At 48.7% G+C, this 16,280-nt stretch overlaps 1 protein-coding gene across 3 annotated transcripts in view; it reads left to right on the forward strand.

Moving 5' to 3' along the window:
• Positions 1-37: 37 nt before the first annotated feature.
• The window catches only part of KIAA0513 (KIAA0513 ortholog), a 60,014-nt gene continuing 43,771 nt past the window's right edge, over positions 38-16,280 (forward strand). For 2 of the 3 annotated variants that reach the window (XM_055553941.1, XM_055553943.1), the window contains exon 1: positions 9,058-9,208. The gene's annotated coding sequence lies outside the window, so the exon portion shown is untranslated. Of the gene's footprint in view, positions 324-9,057; positions 9,209-16,280 lie in introns of those variants that run through there. The other variant, XM_055553942.1, reaches the window with a different exon arrangement.

The following is a 16,280-nucleotide window of genomic DNA, read 5'->3' on the forward strand; positions in this document are numbered from 1 at the left end:
CCGCGCGGGGTTGGCGGCGCCGCGCTTGCGCAGATCCGGCCGCGCCGCGGCGGGGGCGGGGGCGGGGTTTCTGTGATTCTGGGACCGCGGGTCCTAAAAACTGGCTGTTCCCAGGGAAACGTAGCCCTCCTTAGTCTCAAGGTCCGCTTTCTAAAATAAAGCGATCCGTGCAAGCTGAGGTCTGGGGAAGAGAAAGGATGGGGGTTACGGGCTGCCACAGGCTTTCGGACCCGCCTGTCCAGGGGCCCGCGGCGGCGCGGGTGAAGCCAGCGAGAGGTGCGAGCTGTGCGTGCGGCGCGCGGGGATGAGAAATCCGATCACGGGTTAGTGGAGAAGCGCCAGGGGGACGCCTGGGCCGGAAAGCGCGTTGGGGGAAGGGGAAGCGCCGCTGTATGCGTGATTCCTGATTAACGGCCCCTAGGGGGCGTGGACACCACAGCGTCCCAGCGACCCCTTCCTGACGCTGAGTCCTAAGTTTGTCGAAGGTAGAAACGTGGTTAGCTTTGTTTGTGTGTGTGATGGTTGGCGGGGGTGGGGGGGCGGGGGCGGCGCGGGGGACGGGTATTTCCTATACTGGGAACAATTTCCTCAGGGCTGGGGAGTAGGCGCTCAGTTAGTGTTTGTTGTTAAATTCTTTAAGTACCCACTAACTTGTAAGATTGATAAAAACTAATTGAGGATGAAGGATAGAAATCTCACTGTCTGCAAGCCACCTTCTCACAGTTGACCATTCTTGCTCCCAGATATGCTTATATAGCTAAGCTTTTGGAAGTAAAAGGTGCATTAGTCATTGAATTCCAGCTTTTAAAAGTTTAAGATTTTTGTTACTGTGCCTGTGCATTTAATATGGTGCTATACATTCCTTGTGGCTCAGCTGGTAAAGAATCCGCCTGCAATGCAGGAGATCTGGGTTCGATCCCTGGGTTGGGAAGATCCCCTGGAGAAGGGAAGAGCTACCCACTCCAGTATTCCGGCCTGGAGAATTCCATGGACTGTATAGTCCATGGGGTCGCAAAGAGTCGGACACGACTAAGCGACTTTCACTTTCATACATTCAGTCAATCCTCATTGAGTCTCCTGTGCTTCTTCACTTAGTTGTATCCGACTCTGTGACCCTTGGGACTGTCAACCCTCTGTCAATGGGGTTTTTCAGGCAAGGATACTGGAGTGGGTTGCCATTTCCTCCTCCAGGGATCTTTCTGACCCAGGGATTGAACCGGAGTCTTTTGTATTGCAGGCAGATTCTTTACCGATGAGATATCAGGGAAGCCCTCCTAATCTCCTGGCTTATTTATTTCCACAAGGAAGAAAAGAGAGGTAGGCTTCCAATCTGTGCGCAATTCCTTTTGTATTGGCTGAAAGAAAGGATGATTGTCTTTGGATAACGTCGAGACTGCAAGTGGCTGCTATGCTTAAGATACACTTGCTATGAACAACGTTAAAAGATATCTTCTTTTATATTAAAGAAATTAAAAGACGCTTACTCCTTGGAAGGAAAGTTATGACCAACCTAGATAGCATGTTCAAAAGCAGAGACATTACTTTGCCAACAAAGGTTCGTCTAGTCAAGGCTATGGTTTTTCCTGTGGTCATTTATGGATGTGAGAGTTGGACTGTGAAGAAGGCTGAGCGCCGAAGAATTGATGCTTTTGAACTGTGGTGTTGGAGAAGACTCTTGAGAGTCCCTTAACTGCAAGGAGATCCAACCAGTCCATTCTGAAGGAGATCAGCCCTGGGATTTCTTTGGAAGGAATGATGCTAAAGCTGAAACTCCAGTACTTTGGCCACCTCATGCGAAGAGTTGACTCATTGGAAAAGACTGATGCTGGGAGGGATTGGGGGCAGGAGAAGGGGACGACAGAGGATGAGATGGCTGGATGGCTTCACTGACTCGATGGACATGAGTCTGAGTGAACTCCGGGAGTTGGTGATGGACAGGGAGGCCTGGCGTGCTGTGATTCATGGGGTCGCAAAGAGTCGGACACGACTGAGCGACTGATCTGATCTGATCTGATGGTTGATTTACAATATAGTTTCAGGTATACAGCCCAGTGATTGAATTATACATATATGTGTATATGTTCTTTTTCAGACTCTTTCACCTTATAGGTTATTATAAAATATTGAGTATAGTTCCTTGTCCTATACAGTATGTCCTTGTTGGTTATTTGTTTTATATATAGCAGTGTGTATATGTTAATCCCAACCTAATTTATCCTTCCCCACAAAAGTATCTTTAAAAAAAAGTTAATAAACACAACAAAACAGATCTGAGAAATTTTAAAAGTTAAATCATGACTCTCATACAAATATGTCAAAGATTTATGTCTCATACACATGTCAAAGATTTAACTCACTAATTTATGAGGAGAAAAGTAGGTAAGATGAATGATACAAGTGGTTCAAAGATGAATCCAAAAGACAGGTACCTGTGGGCAGTCAGGAATGCTGCCAGTGGTTAAGACTCTACATCCCAATGCAGGGGGCACGAGTTCGGTCCCTGGTTGGGGAACTAAGATCCCACATCCCAGTGTGGCCAAAAAATTAAAATAAAAAAGAATTTGCTTAATTGAACAAATCAAAACTGGCTTCTACAGTAGGGAAATCAGTTGATCTTCTGCCAGACAAGGTTCATTTAAATGTCAGATATCGGTGGGCAGGAATTGTTACCAAGCAGGTCAGCTGGACTTGCATGGAGACCTCTTGTCTTTCCTGAAACTGGTGCTGAGAGTGGAATCACACAAGCTATATTCAATAGCCAAAGAATGGAAAGGGGGAACCTAGTTTGCAAATCAGCTCTCAACCCAATTCTGGTGGAGCCACCAAATATATTAGAAGGTCAAGGTTAAAAGGAAGGAATTGGCAGGAGGGGAAAGAATATTCACGACTTACTGGAGAACTGGGGCGCGGTTTGGACCTGGAACTGTTGCGCCCCTCCTTTGCAGTGCTTGTATGGACTTTTGCAGTTGCTGTCCTGGCAGTTGTCAGCCATCCTGTGCTGATGAGTGTGTCATTTAGCGTGTGCTAATATATTACAGTGAGCTGATAAAGGTCCACTGGAAGCCACATCTTCCCCAGTCTTTGGCCTAATTTGTTCTAATCAGTTCTTGTTACTTTTTCTCTTTGCATCTTCCTCCTGAAACTTGCATGCTTGTGGGTGCTCATTCGCTCAGTCATGTCCAACTCTTTGCAACCCCATGGACTGTAACCCACCAGACTCCTCTGTCCACGGGATTTCCTTAGATAAGAATAATTGGTTTTGGAGTTCTGTGGTGGTCCCAGTGGTTAGGGCTCTGAGCTTTCACTGTAGGAGGCACAGATTTGATCCCTAGTCGGGCACTGAGATCCTGTATGCTACATGGTACAGCCAAAAATTTAAACTAAGTAAATTAAAAAAAACACACATTTCATTTGAAGGAGGGGCAAGGGTAAGATTCTGGGGCAACAGCCTTGGTAACAGAATCACTGGCCTTGCTGTCTATTCTCCAGAACCTATAGCGCTGGGACACCCCTGTTGGCTCCAGTGGCTGGGAGTGCACACTTCCAGTGCAGGATACCCGGGTTTGATCCCTGGTCAAGGAACTAGATCCCACACACTGCAACTAAAGATCCCAAGTGTAGCCAACTAATACCCAGTACAGCCAAATAAATAAATTTTAAACCTATAGAATGGAACTTTCCTCATGGTCCAGTGGTTAAGAATCCGCCTTCCAGTGCAGGGGACATGGGTTCGATCCTTGGCCTGGGAACTAAGATCCCGTGTGCTGGGAGGCAGTTAAGCCTGCACATGCCACAGCTACTGAGTCCCTTAGGGCTGCAGCTAAGACCTGATGCTGCCAAAAAAAAAAAAAAACCTATGGAGTTAGAAATAGCTTAAAGCAAAGAAAAAGATCCATAGACCCAGATAATCCAAGGGTGTGCAGGGCAACACCTAGTTGCCCGTTGAAGACACACGATGACTTTGTGACCCATTTCAAAGTCTTTCACAAAAAGACTTGTAATTCTCCTCAGCCCCTACACCTGTATGGGCTTGTTTACTGTTACTTGAAAATTGCCCTGTTGCTAAAGGAAGTAGCATGATGAAATCATTCATTAAAATATCTAACAGGATGACAGCAGTTGACAAAAACAATTCAACTCTTATCAAGGATTTTCATCTTTCTCAGCAGACTTGATATGTGGTCTTCTGCAAGTCATTTCCCTTCTCTAAGCCTTGGCTTTTTTTTACTCTCTAAAAAAATACAAGATTAGACTTGATTTCCAAGGTTTCTTCCTATTTTGAGACTGTGGTTCAACACACTTTTTTTGGGTCTCTCTTTTATTTCATAAGGCCCACGGAACCAAACACCTACCCTTGGACGTCCTCACAGGCATGAGGACATCTCAGCTCCAGGATCAGTTCTGTGTATCCATCAGGAGCTAGTGTGCAGCTAACCACTCATCCCACGAAATAGTTCTTTTAAAGTGGAGCCTCCGTTCAACCACATGAAAAGATGCTCAGCCTCATTCAAAGTAAAAGGAATGAATCCAGATGTAAGAGTATTAAGAGATCCCATTTTCACCTAGTCAGTTGATGAACGTTCAAGTTTGGCGATCCTGAGTGTTGGCAGGAAGACCAGATTGGTGCAATTGTCATTTTATTCAGCTCTTTGCAGAGCAAGATAGAGGTATGAATCGCAAAAATTTAATTGTATTTACCCTTTGACCCAACTTAGCAATTTATCCTCCAGATAGAGTCCCTCATGCACACAAAGATGTTTGCACGTCAGTATTTATAGTAGAATGTCTGTAGAAGCATAAAAATGCACCGCCCTATATGCTGTCGGTATATGAAGTAGAGTATGTTATACATACGAATGGAATACTGTGCAGTGATATCTGAGGTATATTAACTCTATGGTGTCAGTTCAGTTCAGTTGCTCAGTCGTGTCCGACTCTTTGCGATCCCATGGACTGCAGCACGCCAGGCTTCCCTGTCCATCACCAGCTAACTATGGTGTAAAACTGTATTTGAAAAAGAAGATCTGGGGCATATATATGTTTGTATATACAATCCCTGGGAAAATGTATAAGGAATAGGTTTGTAACTTGTTAGGTTTGTAAACCAGGTATCCATTTTTAAATACATAAAAATTTAAAATAAATGAGACAACCCAATGGAACAATTGGCAAAACACTTGAACAGGTACTTCACAGAAGAAAATCCAAACATGAAAAAATGCTCATTTTCATTAGTCATCAGGGAAATGCAAACTTCAACCACAATGAAATACTATTTACACACCCACTAGAATGGCTAACGTGAAAAAACACCAGGTGCTGGTGAGCATGCAGAGAAACTGGGGCTTCCATCCACTTCACTGCTGGGGGCAGGAATGCGATTGTTAAACCAGCCCGCAGGACCGTTACGAGTATCTGCTGAAGACAGATCGGAAGACTTGTGATAGAATGTTCCCACAATCCACAGTACAGCATTGTTCACAGATATTCAGGTTGTTTGCAGTGTGGAGCCAGAATGAACAGATAGTAGTCTACCTATACAGTGAAATACAAGACTCTACAGAATGAAAGTGCACACTACACACAAGTAAATCTCACAAAATAGAATGTTGAGTAAAAGTTCAAAATCGGGCAAAACTGACCTTTGGTATAGGAAGACAGGGCAGGGCTGTGATTACCACGGTAGTGGGGATGCTGGGGCCTAGTAATATTCTATTTCTTGAGCTGGGTGCTGGTTGTATGAGTGCTCACTTGGTAAAAATTCAGCCTTGTACATTTATGATTTGTATGCTGGTATTTTAACAGTGGGAGAGAAAGAGACTTCCAAGGGCTGTACGGTGGAAAAATCAGAAATTTCTTCAGAAGGGAGTTTGGGTGGTTTCTTATTTTTTCCACTGAGATTGTGATGTTGAATGCATCAGCCAGATCAGGGAAGCCAGAAGGCTGAAGCTCTCCAACCCAAGGTGTTGAACAAGGCCCATGAAGTCTAAACCTAAAGTGGTGTGACACATTCCTGAATTCCTTTTCACTGGGTCACCTCACCTCCAGCTGCAGGTAGAGCCCTCGGGGGCAGCAGGCCTGTGCCTTGGGCTCTGTGTTCCCTGGAATCCCAAGCTGGCCCTCTCCTGCCCTTCAGCATGTCTTCCTCCCCGGCACATTATCAAAAATTCCTCCTCCTCTCCCATTCCTGCGACAGTGCAATACGCAGCAAATGAATGAACGAACGTGTTACGGCTGGCCCCTTGTTCAGATGAAGAAACAGGCCCACTGAGTTTAAGGAGTGTGGTGAGGGTCATACAACTGGGAGAGGAGCTCATAGCCTCCTACTCCTGAAGCACCCTCTACTGGAAGAAACGTGTATACACATGGCTGATTCATTTTGTTATGCAGCAGAAACTAACACAGCATTGTAAAGCAATGATACTAAAAAAAAAAAAAAGAAGATACTAAGGAAAAAAACCTGAAAAAAAAGAACCTGATCTGAGAATGAAGCCCACCTCAAAGGGAAGCAGTCAAGAAGGCGAGAGAGATGAGATCAAGTTCTGATGATGTCACTTGGCCCCTGGATCCTGCTGGGCCAACCCCAGAACTTTTCAGTCATGTAAGCCACTGTATTCCTATTATCACCACTCTTTTTTTTGGTTGTGCCTTGAGGGATGCAGGACCCCAGTTCCCCTACCTGGAGTCAAACCCGCACCCCCTGCAGTGGAAGCTGTCTTAACCACTGGACCACCAGGGAAGTCCCTATATTCCCTCTTTTTTTTGAAAAACCAGTTTGCCTGGACTTTTGTCACTTACACATTTACATTCTGGTAAATACACGTTCCAGGTCCAAATACACTAGTTCTATCATATTTCCTCGAATTACCAGTATAGATTTCATATCTTGAAATCTCATGGTTAACCCAGCATGACTTGATCTTTGCCACTGGTGCTTCCTCTTCTGCGGGGTCACAGATGTTTTTCATGAGTCATCTGTCCTGAATGTTTCCCAGGCCCAATGTCTAGTTCACTGGTCTGTGGTTTGCAGAATTTACTTTCTTCCCCTTTTTAAGTAAAATGGCCATGTCATGTGCTTCTCTCCAACCTTCCGGCAAGTTCAGAAGATCTTTTATTTAGTTTGGAGAGACAGGTTAATCTTCTTGAAGACAAATGATATTTCCCCAAAATGGAGTCTAACCCTGAATGAACCCTCATTTTCCAATTTTCCTGAACAGTTGGTATCACCAGAGTGAGAACAAGGCTGCAAGAGTGTACTCCTGGTGCTGGGTTCACTCACTGAACCAAGGGAGGACTTCCTCCAGCCACAGATACAATCCTCCTCCATTCCATACAGTCTTCATGATGCTCTTGTAGCCTGCGGGATGCCCCCCCCATCTGTAGTGCCCACATAAGAAAATGAACGCTGTCTTACACTTCTCTGGATTCACATGAAGCTTAAAATACCCAGAGATCTGGTTTATCACAATTGATGACTACACGGAGCTGGTCATGCAAATCAGAAATGGACCAGAAGCAGCTGAGGTGCTGAAGGCCCCACGCCTCTTGTAGAATCGCAGCTCCCAGCTCTTTCCTTCCTGTTGCTCCCTTAAACTTTCCCAAGCAAGTCTGAACAGTCCACTTTCCCAGGGACCAGCAGCTCCATGTGTGGGGCACAAGAAAGACACTTGATCGTCAATCCACAGGTGTCTTTCCTTCTAAGTGGCAGAACTCCAGTTCCTCCTGCCTAACTCCTAAGACTTCAGAGAACAACCCCTGCCCCAGTTTTCTGAGGTTGACATTCTGCCCTAGTTCAGATGCCAGGGCATTTATTTAAAGGTAGAGCTTTATTAGGGCTTCCCTGGTGGCTCAGTGGTAAAGAATCTGCCTGCCAATGCAGGAGATGCAGGTTCGATCCCTGGGTCAGAAAGATACCCTGGAGAAGGAAATGGTGACCCATTCGAGTATTCTTGCCAGGGAAATCCCATGGACAGAGGAGCCTGGAGGGCTGCAGTCCACGGGGTTGAAAAGAGTTGGACACAGCTTAGTTACCCACCCAAAGGCGCTCTATAGCCCTGCAGTGTAGCTCTGGAACTGTCTTCAGAGAATTTGCAGTGTCAGAATTCACAGTCTGTTTCACTAGGTGTTAGAACCAAGCTTGCCATAACCCCAAGATTTTTGGGAGGGGGGTGTCCATTTACATTCCTATGCTTGCTCTTGAACTGAAAAATCTTCCAGATACATGTATATGTATGACTGAGTCGCTTTGCTGTCCACCCGAAACTGTTACAACATTGTTAAACAGCTATTCTTCAATATAAAATAAAAAGCTTTAAAAAAAAAAAAGTGTCCGAAGCACACATATTTTTTACCTTTTGTAACGGTTTTGGTTTGTTCTTTTGAAGAGATGTGGAAGAAACCCAAGCCAGACAGCTCGAAAATTGTGTTTACTGTATCTGGTGAAAAGATGCTGATGCGCGTAGGAGTTCAAGAAAGTGGAATCCATCAGCTTTTTAAGATGCCCCCTTTCAAAAAAAATCAGTCGGCCTCACAGTGCCCTTCCGTTCCATACATCCTTGCCTGACTCGTTTCACAAGTACGTTCCTTAAAGTCAAGGCTTCAGCCTAACTGAAACAGACGAGAAGGAAATGGCATAAGGGGATCCTTGTCTTAAAGGTGCGGACATCAGGGCAGGGTAGCAACCCGAATCAGGTTATACTCCCTTCCCGGGCTCCCCCACCTCCAGAATCACCAAATAATTCACTCATCTGTCCACAGAACGGCCTGCACCCACCCCCCACCCCACAGCTCTGCTCGGCCCGGGAGAACAGCCTAGTTTTTTGAGCAGATCCAGGAAACGGGGTTGCGACGACCTTCTGTTAGAAGTCCCCAAGAGTGCTCCCAGGGGCGGGGGACGACGCCTGCATCCGAAAGGCGGCTCCAGTCCGGGGCGAGCCGGGGCCGGAGGGGCCCGAGAGCCTCGGAGCTTCGGGCGCGGGTAGCGGCCCCACCCCAGCACGTGACGCCGCTTCCGGGCTGCACCGCGGCTGCGCAGTCCGGGCGAGGGGGGGGGGGGGGGGCGGGCCCGGGCTGCTGACTGACAGCTCGCGCGGGCCGGCCTCAGAAGGACACGGCTCCGGGGCCGGCGCAGTGGCCGCACCGCCGAGCCCAAAGGCGCCCGCCCGCGCGCTAGCTCCCGGGCCCGCCCGGCCGGCCAACCCCCGCCGCGGTGAGAGGGGCGGGGGGCCCGTTGGCGCCCGTGAGGGGGACGGCGTGCCGGGCTCTGTGGGCGGCGCGGGGACTCGCTCTCCGAGGGGCGACAGCCGGAGCGCCCGGGGACCGGCGGGTGAGGGGTGGTCGGTTGGGGACCGGGGCTCTGCGGGGTCGGCCTCGGCTCAAGCTGAGGTGAGGAAACGGGAGGAGGGGGCCAAGAGCCCACCTTATGGGGAGCAGGGCGCTCCCTGGGGGGTGGGGGGGTGCTGGAAAATGTGTCCCCATCCCTGGCGGCTGACGGTGTCGCCAGGTGGCTTAGGAATGGAGCCGGCTCCCCAGTTTTGGGGGAGGAACCCCCTCCCCTCCTGGACGAGCGTGCTGGGGAGGGGCTTCTTCGAACCGGGATGGGGAAGACTCGGTGAGTTGTGCTGCGTGCTGGGCTTTAAGTTTGCTGCCCCTCTGCTTCTGAGGTGGCAGCGGGGGCGGTGTAGGGGCACAGGAGAAGGGCTCGGCCCGCCTCCCCGGGGCCCCCTCGTCCCCGCGGTGGTCGGGAGCAATAGGAGCTTTGCCGTGGGGCCGTGTAGAGCAGCTGGTTCAGGGTGGCCTGGCCCAGGGACCAGGGTCTTGGAAAGGACAGGATGGGGGATTTTCTGGAGCTGGGTGGGAGTTTCGCGTTGCGTGGGGTCTGGGCTTCTCTGGGTTGTAGGTTGATTGAGTTTGGGAGGAGGAAGAGGACATGTCAGTAGGGACTGACCAGCTCTTGTGACTCCGGTTAAGTGTGAGGCCAGGGTGCCAGCCTGCAGACTGGGCAAGAACTCACCTCTGAGCTGGCACAGGTGAGGAGCTTGACGTGCAGCTTGACTCGCTGGGGTGAGTAAATGATAAGAGGCAAGCTGACAGCTGTCAGGGAGCAGGCGACCCTCCAGACCATTGTCACCTAAAGCTGAGGTTTGGAGCTCATTTGATTCAAGGCACCCCCTCCCTCAACCTAAACCAGGACAACCAAGATGCTTAACACCGAACTAAGCAAAGAAAAAAAATTCAGTTGTATTACGCGTGAGCGCTTTTTTCCATCTTTCCGTGGTTCTGTTTGGAAGTGTGTGTTTTCCCCTTGTTCCTTCTCTCCCTTGGGCTGTCACTGGCTTTTATTTCCACTTGGTGCAGAAATAGGACTGCTTATGCATTTGAAGCACAGGGCGATCGGCTGGCTATTGAGATCAGCTCACAATGAGAAAGTTGACTCATGAGGTTCTTTTTCCATTAAAGAGATAAAGATGGCTGAGGACTCAGGGATATGCACTTTACTGAGCAGATTATCTCTAACTTCTCATTTGGTTCTGGAATACATTCCTGTGATTTTCTTCCGTCTTTGTCTTTTGTATGGCTTGTGTGGGTTAATGTGAAGATAGTTTGTATTATTTGAGAACACAGCAATTAAGGCCAATGAAAAACTACTCAGCGACCTGAGTAAATCACAAACCTTGAATTATTTGCTACAGATTTCCAGACAGTGCAGAATATCCACAGATATTAGACATGGTCCTTTTTGCATGACAATAGCTTTGATTCTTTGGAGGTAAATTGCTTTAGGATGGCCCCAAATGGCTTTGAGGGGCTTCTCAGGTGGCTCATTGGTAAGGAATCTGCCTGCCAATGCAGAAGACATAGGTTTGATCCTTGGTCCAGGAAGATCCCCTGGAGAAGGAAATGGCAACCCACTCCAGTATTCTTGCCTGGAGAACCTCATGGACAGAGGAGCCTGGCAGAGTACCCATGGGGTTGCAAAGAGTCAGACACGACTGAGCAGCAACAAAATGGCTCTGAGAGCACATTTTTTAGGACAGTTTTTCGGAAGGGTTTAAGGTGAAATGAGTCATCATGCTACCTGCCTTTGTCTCTCTTCCCTTCTCTCAAAAGGAAATAATCAAGTGAAAAGAAACATCAAAAGCAGCCTAGGAAGAGAGAAAGTCAGGGAAAGTCAACCCATATGACATGCAAAGGGAGGAGTAAAAATCCTTATTGCCAATGATAACCCCTCACTTTTACACCACAGAGTAATTTGCAAAGGGCTCTCACACGCAGAATCTTAACTGATCTTCATAAATGTCACAGATGAGGAAACTAAGGCTAAATGGCTTGCCCATGGTCACTTAGCTAGTAGGAGCAAATCAGTGTTAAGCCTAGCTGTCTGACACCAAGATTCAGTGGCCCATCACCGCTCCGCTGAGCAGGATGCAGGATGCGGGGCCAGTGACACACACATCCCAGGGCCTGAGGGATTCCCAGCATCCCTGTCCCCCACCGCTTTCCCTGCTTGCTAAGGCAGCATGGCTCTCGAGCACAGACGCTCTCCACCACTTCCTTCTACCCCAGGCTTGAGCGTCTGCATGTACTCAGATTTGTTTATAGGTCCTTGAGAAACCTAGTGGGGAAGTATGATTGCAGGGAGTGTGTTTTGCTCAAGCGCTCAGAGTTTCCTAATAGTCTAGGTGTCTTCAGCCACGTGATGCAACAGACCAGGGCAATTCTAGGGACACTTGCCATAATCGTTTTCCTTGTCCTCCACCCTGAAGAAAAATGCAGTGGTTGTGAAACCTGAGGAGTTGACCCAGTACTTTTGTTTGTTTTATCCAGTTTTTTTAATACATGGCATTGTTTGCATTATGGCGATGTTTTTTTTTTTTTTTTTCCCCTTTCCTCTTTAAAGAGGGCACAGCTGTTCTCATTAGGGAAGAATAAGCTTGAATCCCATTTTCTAGCTCTGAGCATCTAGATCTGAAAAAGGACACCAGAGGAGGTTATCTGAGTGTGTTTCAGCAGGTCACTGGTGCAAAACAATTTTTAAAAAGTCAAGGCAGTCTGGGGTGCATCAGTGGCCGTGTAGATCTGGAATGACAAAGGTGAAAGTTCTCGTGTTGAGGAGCACGGGCTCAGTAGTCGTGGCTTGCAGGCTCCGTTGCAGAGCAACATATGGAATCTTCCTAGACCAAGGATTGAACCTGTGTCCCCTATGTTGGCAGGCAGATTCTTAGCCACTGTACCACCAGGGAAGTCCCAGAGTGATTTAAAACAAAAACAACTTTGCATCAAATCATGTCTCTCCCCAGTGACATCTCAGTAGTCTTGGGATCAGATGCAAGCTTCTTACCTGGCCCCACTATGCAAGGACTGACTGACCTTCCTTGTTGCTCCAGCTTCATTAGTTGCCACTCCCTCCCTCAACAAAAGTCCCTCCTTCTTTCTGGGCCTTGACTGGGTCTAACTTGCTCTGTCTCAGGGCCTCTGCACTGGCTGTTCCTCCAGCCAGATTCTCCTGTGGCTGACTCCTTGTCATTCAGGTCACTGGTCCAGTGTCACAAGCTTAGTGGGAGCTCCCCTAACAATTTAAATAATTTCATCCTGGTCCCCAACCCACTTTGCTCATGTCGTATTGTTTTCCTTGCATCATCGTATCAGAAATGGCCATACGTGTACGTGCTTTTAGTGTTGGCTCCCCGTTTAACATCGCATCAACAGAGCCCCAAAGAGTGCCTGACACGTAGTAGGTGCTCAATAAATATTTGCTAAATGAATGATTTTTATAACAGACCTTGTCAAAGATAAGAGGGATTGCTGCATTGGTAGATAATAAATTAGTCTTCTCTTACTAGAGACAGCCATAGTAGGCTGGTGAGCTGACTGTCAGGCCAGAGAATTTTAAGCTTTAGACAGAAAGTAAAACCAGATCAGTTTATGAGTCTCCTAGGGCTGCTGTACCAAAGTACCACAAACTGGGGGATTTTAGGGAAGAGATAATTATTCTCTTACAGATCAGGAGACAAGACGTGCAAAATCAAGGTGTCAGCAGAGCTGGTTCCTTCTTGGGGTCTCAGAGGCAGAGTCTGTTCCTGCCCTCCTCTCAGCCTCTGGGGGTTTCCAGCCACCCTTTCTGTTCCTTGTCTTGCAGCTGCATGACCCCCATCCCTGCCTCTGTGGTCACATGAACTTCTTTCTGTGTGTCTGTGTGTATGTATATGTGTTTTCACAATATCTTCCCTCTGTGTGTGTCTCCCTGTCTCTTCTTATAAGGACACCAGTCAAATTGGATTTGGGGCCCAACCTATTCCATTATGACTTTATGATTTAAAAAAAAATGTTGATTTAGTTGGCCACACCAGGTCTTAGTTTCGGCATGCAGGATATTTAGTTGTGGCATGTGGGATCTAGAACCCAGGTCCTCTGCATTGGGAACACAGAGTCTTAGCCACTGGACCACCAGGGAGGTCCCTCAGCATCTCTTTCCATGGTTCAGTTCATGGAATGCTCAAAGCATAACACCTTCTAACTTCGAGATCCAGTAACATTTTAAGGGGTAAAACTGGTAGGAGGGGGCCGGGTTATTTTTTGGGCTAATGACATGGATTTGGATGTTTATGCCTAAAGTATTTGTGATCCTTACAACTTACAGCTTGTACTCTAGGTGGGTCCTGGGCGAGGAGAGGGAGGGTCTGACTCATAGAGTGACTTGCGCAGGGTCATCCAGGACCGCACGAACCTCCCGACTGACTGCAGAGCCGGTGGCCTCTCCCCATAACCGCTGGTGGCCAGGTCTCCCTGGTGGCTCCAGCCTGGGGCAGGATGCGGAGTTTCCCTGACAGCTCCAGAGGCCCTGGGGGGATGACTGCTCCCTTGGGGACACGCTTCTGTCCCCGTCCTTGTGACGAAGGGTTGGCTCCCTGATGGCGAGATAAACGGTGCCGCTGGACATGATGTTCCCGTGTCAGGCCTCGCACAGCCAGTCGGAGCCGGAGGCCACAACATCAGAGCAGTCACATTTTTCCTTTGTGGGACTTTCCTAGTGATTCTGAGGGGCTTTTAAATAAGGCTTTTGAGAATTCTGAGTTTCAGTGTCTCAGATTTTGACCCTGAAAAAGGTTCAGAAAAAGGGCCATGCAGGAGTTGCTAGAAAAACTTGTGATTTGGGCCTGGTAGGTGGAGAGTGGGGTTGGGGGTCGTGAGACCAGGGCAGCCTGTGAGCAGAGCAGCCAATGTAACCTGTCCCTTCGCCTTCAGAGGTCTTTTTATTGTTGGCTTCATCTCACCCAGATACCCAATACCCACCTCTTCCCTATTTAATTTTTTGTTGGCTGGGTAATTCATGCAGGTGGTACAAAACTCAAATGATACGGGAGGATGTCCAGGGAAAAGTGATTTCTGTCTCTATCTCTCCTCCCCTGGCTTCCCGTCTCCTTCCCAGGGGCACCATCTCTGCCCATTTCTGTGTCTCTTTGCAGAGACTGGAAGTCCTTTAATGTCCCCAAGTGCCACCCCCACCCCACCCCATGTCATCCCACACACTGCACTCCCATCCTGACTTTTAATGCCTCTTGCCTTTTCAGAACCCTTGCTCTGGGGACCTGTTAGGCTGGTCTGTTCCCAGGTGCTGAGAGCTGATGGCAACACCTCTGCCAAGAGTTTTATATTTAGAAGGGAGATGCTTAGAAAAATAGGAATCTGTAATGGTAGAGCGTGGGGCCTTCAGGGAGGAGTGTGGGAGCAGAGCTTGTATTTGTGGGTTCGGATCCGGTGCCTTGAACTTCAGGGTTAGCCCTGGCGAGGAGGCCTGTGTGCCTCCCGTCACAGCCTGTGGGCAGCGCTGGCTCTCAGGTTCACGCAGGTCCGGTCCGAGTACCACGCTGTGTTCGCAGCTCATCTCTCCCGTTTCCTGGTCTGGCGTGGGGCCCATCCTCCGTGTTTTACGCACAGTTTGGTGGTACCTTCATAGCTCTCAAAAGGCGGTGTGGTCCCAGTGTGGCACATGGGGTGACACTTCATGTCCCGTGACAGAGGAGGGACGTCATGGAAGAAAAGCCTCTCATCCTTGGGGCCTTCTGGGCTCATTCTGGAAACTTCCTTCTGCCTCTGAAGATGCAAAGTGAATGATCAAGACGCATTGCACTGTGGGAATCATCTCCACCAAAAGCTGAAAGAAATGGTAAATCTGGAAGGGAAAAAAAGAGTCCAGGCGATTGTTTTTTCCCCTTGTTACTGAATCCATGTATGGAAGCCCGTGCTGGGTGCGGGCCGTGTTCCCAAGGGCCAGCCTTGCACAGACAGGTGTGCTCCGAGCCTTTGCCTCCCAGCCAGGCATGACTCAGAGCCGATGACTCACTGCTGGCAGTGATGACCGACAGGCAAGGGAAGAGGAGAATCTAGAAAGAGCAGCACCAATGGAAAATGCCAGAGTTAGTGAGCTTGGAGGGTTACTGTTCAGCTGACATCCTTGAGTGAGGGGCTTTGCGGGTGAAACAGGGAAGCTAAGATGCAAAAATAGAGCCCAAGAAAAGTGTGTCGGGGGGAAACCCTCACAAGAGAAGAAAGCTAAACGGAATTGTAAGTTCATAGTAAATGCCAAGAATGAAGTCAGAGAATTCAGTGAGATCGGACAGTGAAAAGCTTAATTCGTGTGGCAACGCACAGGAAATAGGAAACCAGTTCACAGAGGGAAGCTGGTCCACTTCCCTCTCTGGAGAGAAGCAGGTTATGCTGGACTTCGAGAAGCAGCAGGATCACTCTCAGGAGCCCGAGGCCTGCTCTGGATGATGAAAAAATTTCATTTTCCTGTTGTCGTGGAGTAAAGGTTGTCCACATAATCAAATGTAACGTACAGGGAATTAGTAAGACCCTTGTGCCCCATGAAGGAAGCAGCATCTCGGACTTCCATCTCTCGGGTCACCCCAAGGGGCCAAAGCCTGAGGGGTCCCAGGGATTGACCCCTCCCGCCCAGTGGCGCTCCTCTGTCCTCACCTGTCCCATCTCTGCACAGTCACCAGAGCGCAGCATCTTGGCACAATTAAAATCAGATCGTGGCATTCTCCTGAGGCAAACCTTCCAGGCCTCTCCCAGTGCTCCTGGGGTGAAACCCCGACTCCTTAACTTGGCTCCCAAGCCCCTGCCTAGCAGGTGGCAACCCCACCAGCCTCAACCAGGCCAAGTTCATTCCCACCACAGAGCCTGAGAACTTGCCGTTTGCTGGGGCCGGGCTGCTGGTGGGCAGTGGGGATTCCTCAGGCTGAAGGAATAGAAGGGCAGGGTGAGCCACACATGTG

This window comes from Bubalus kerabau, chromosome 17, assembly GCF_029407905.1.
Source record: "Bubalus kerabau isolate K-KA32 ecotype Philippines breed swamp buffalo chromosome 17, PCC_UOA_SB_1v2, whole genome shotgun sequence".
NCBI lineage: Eukaryota > Metazoa > Chordata > Mammalia > Artiodactyla > Bovidae > Bubalus > Bubalus kerabau.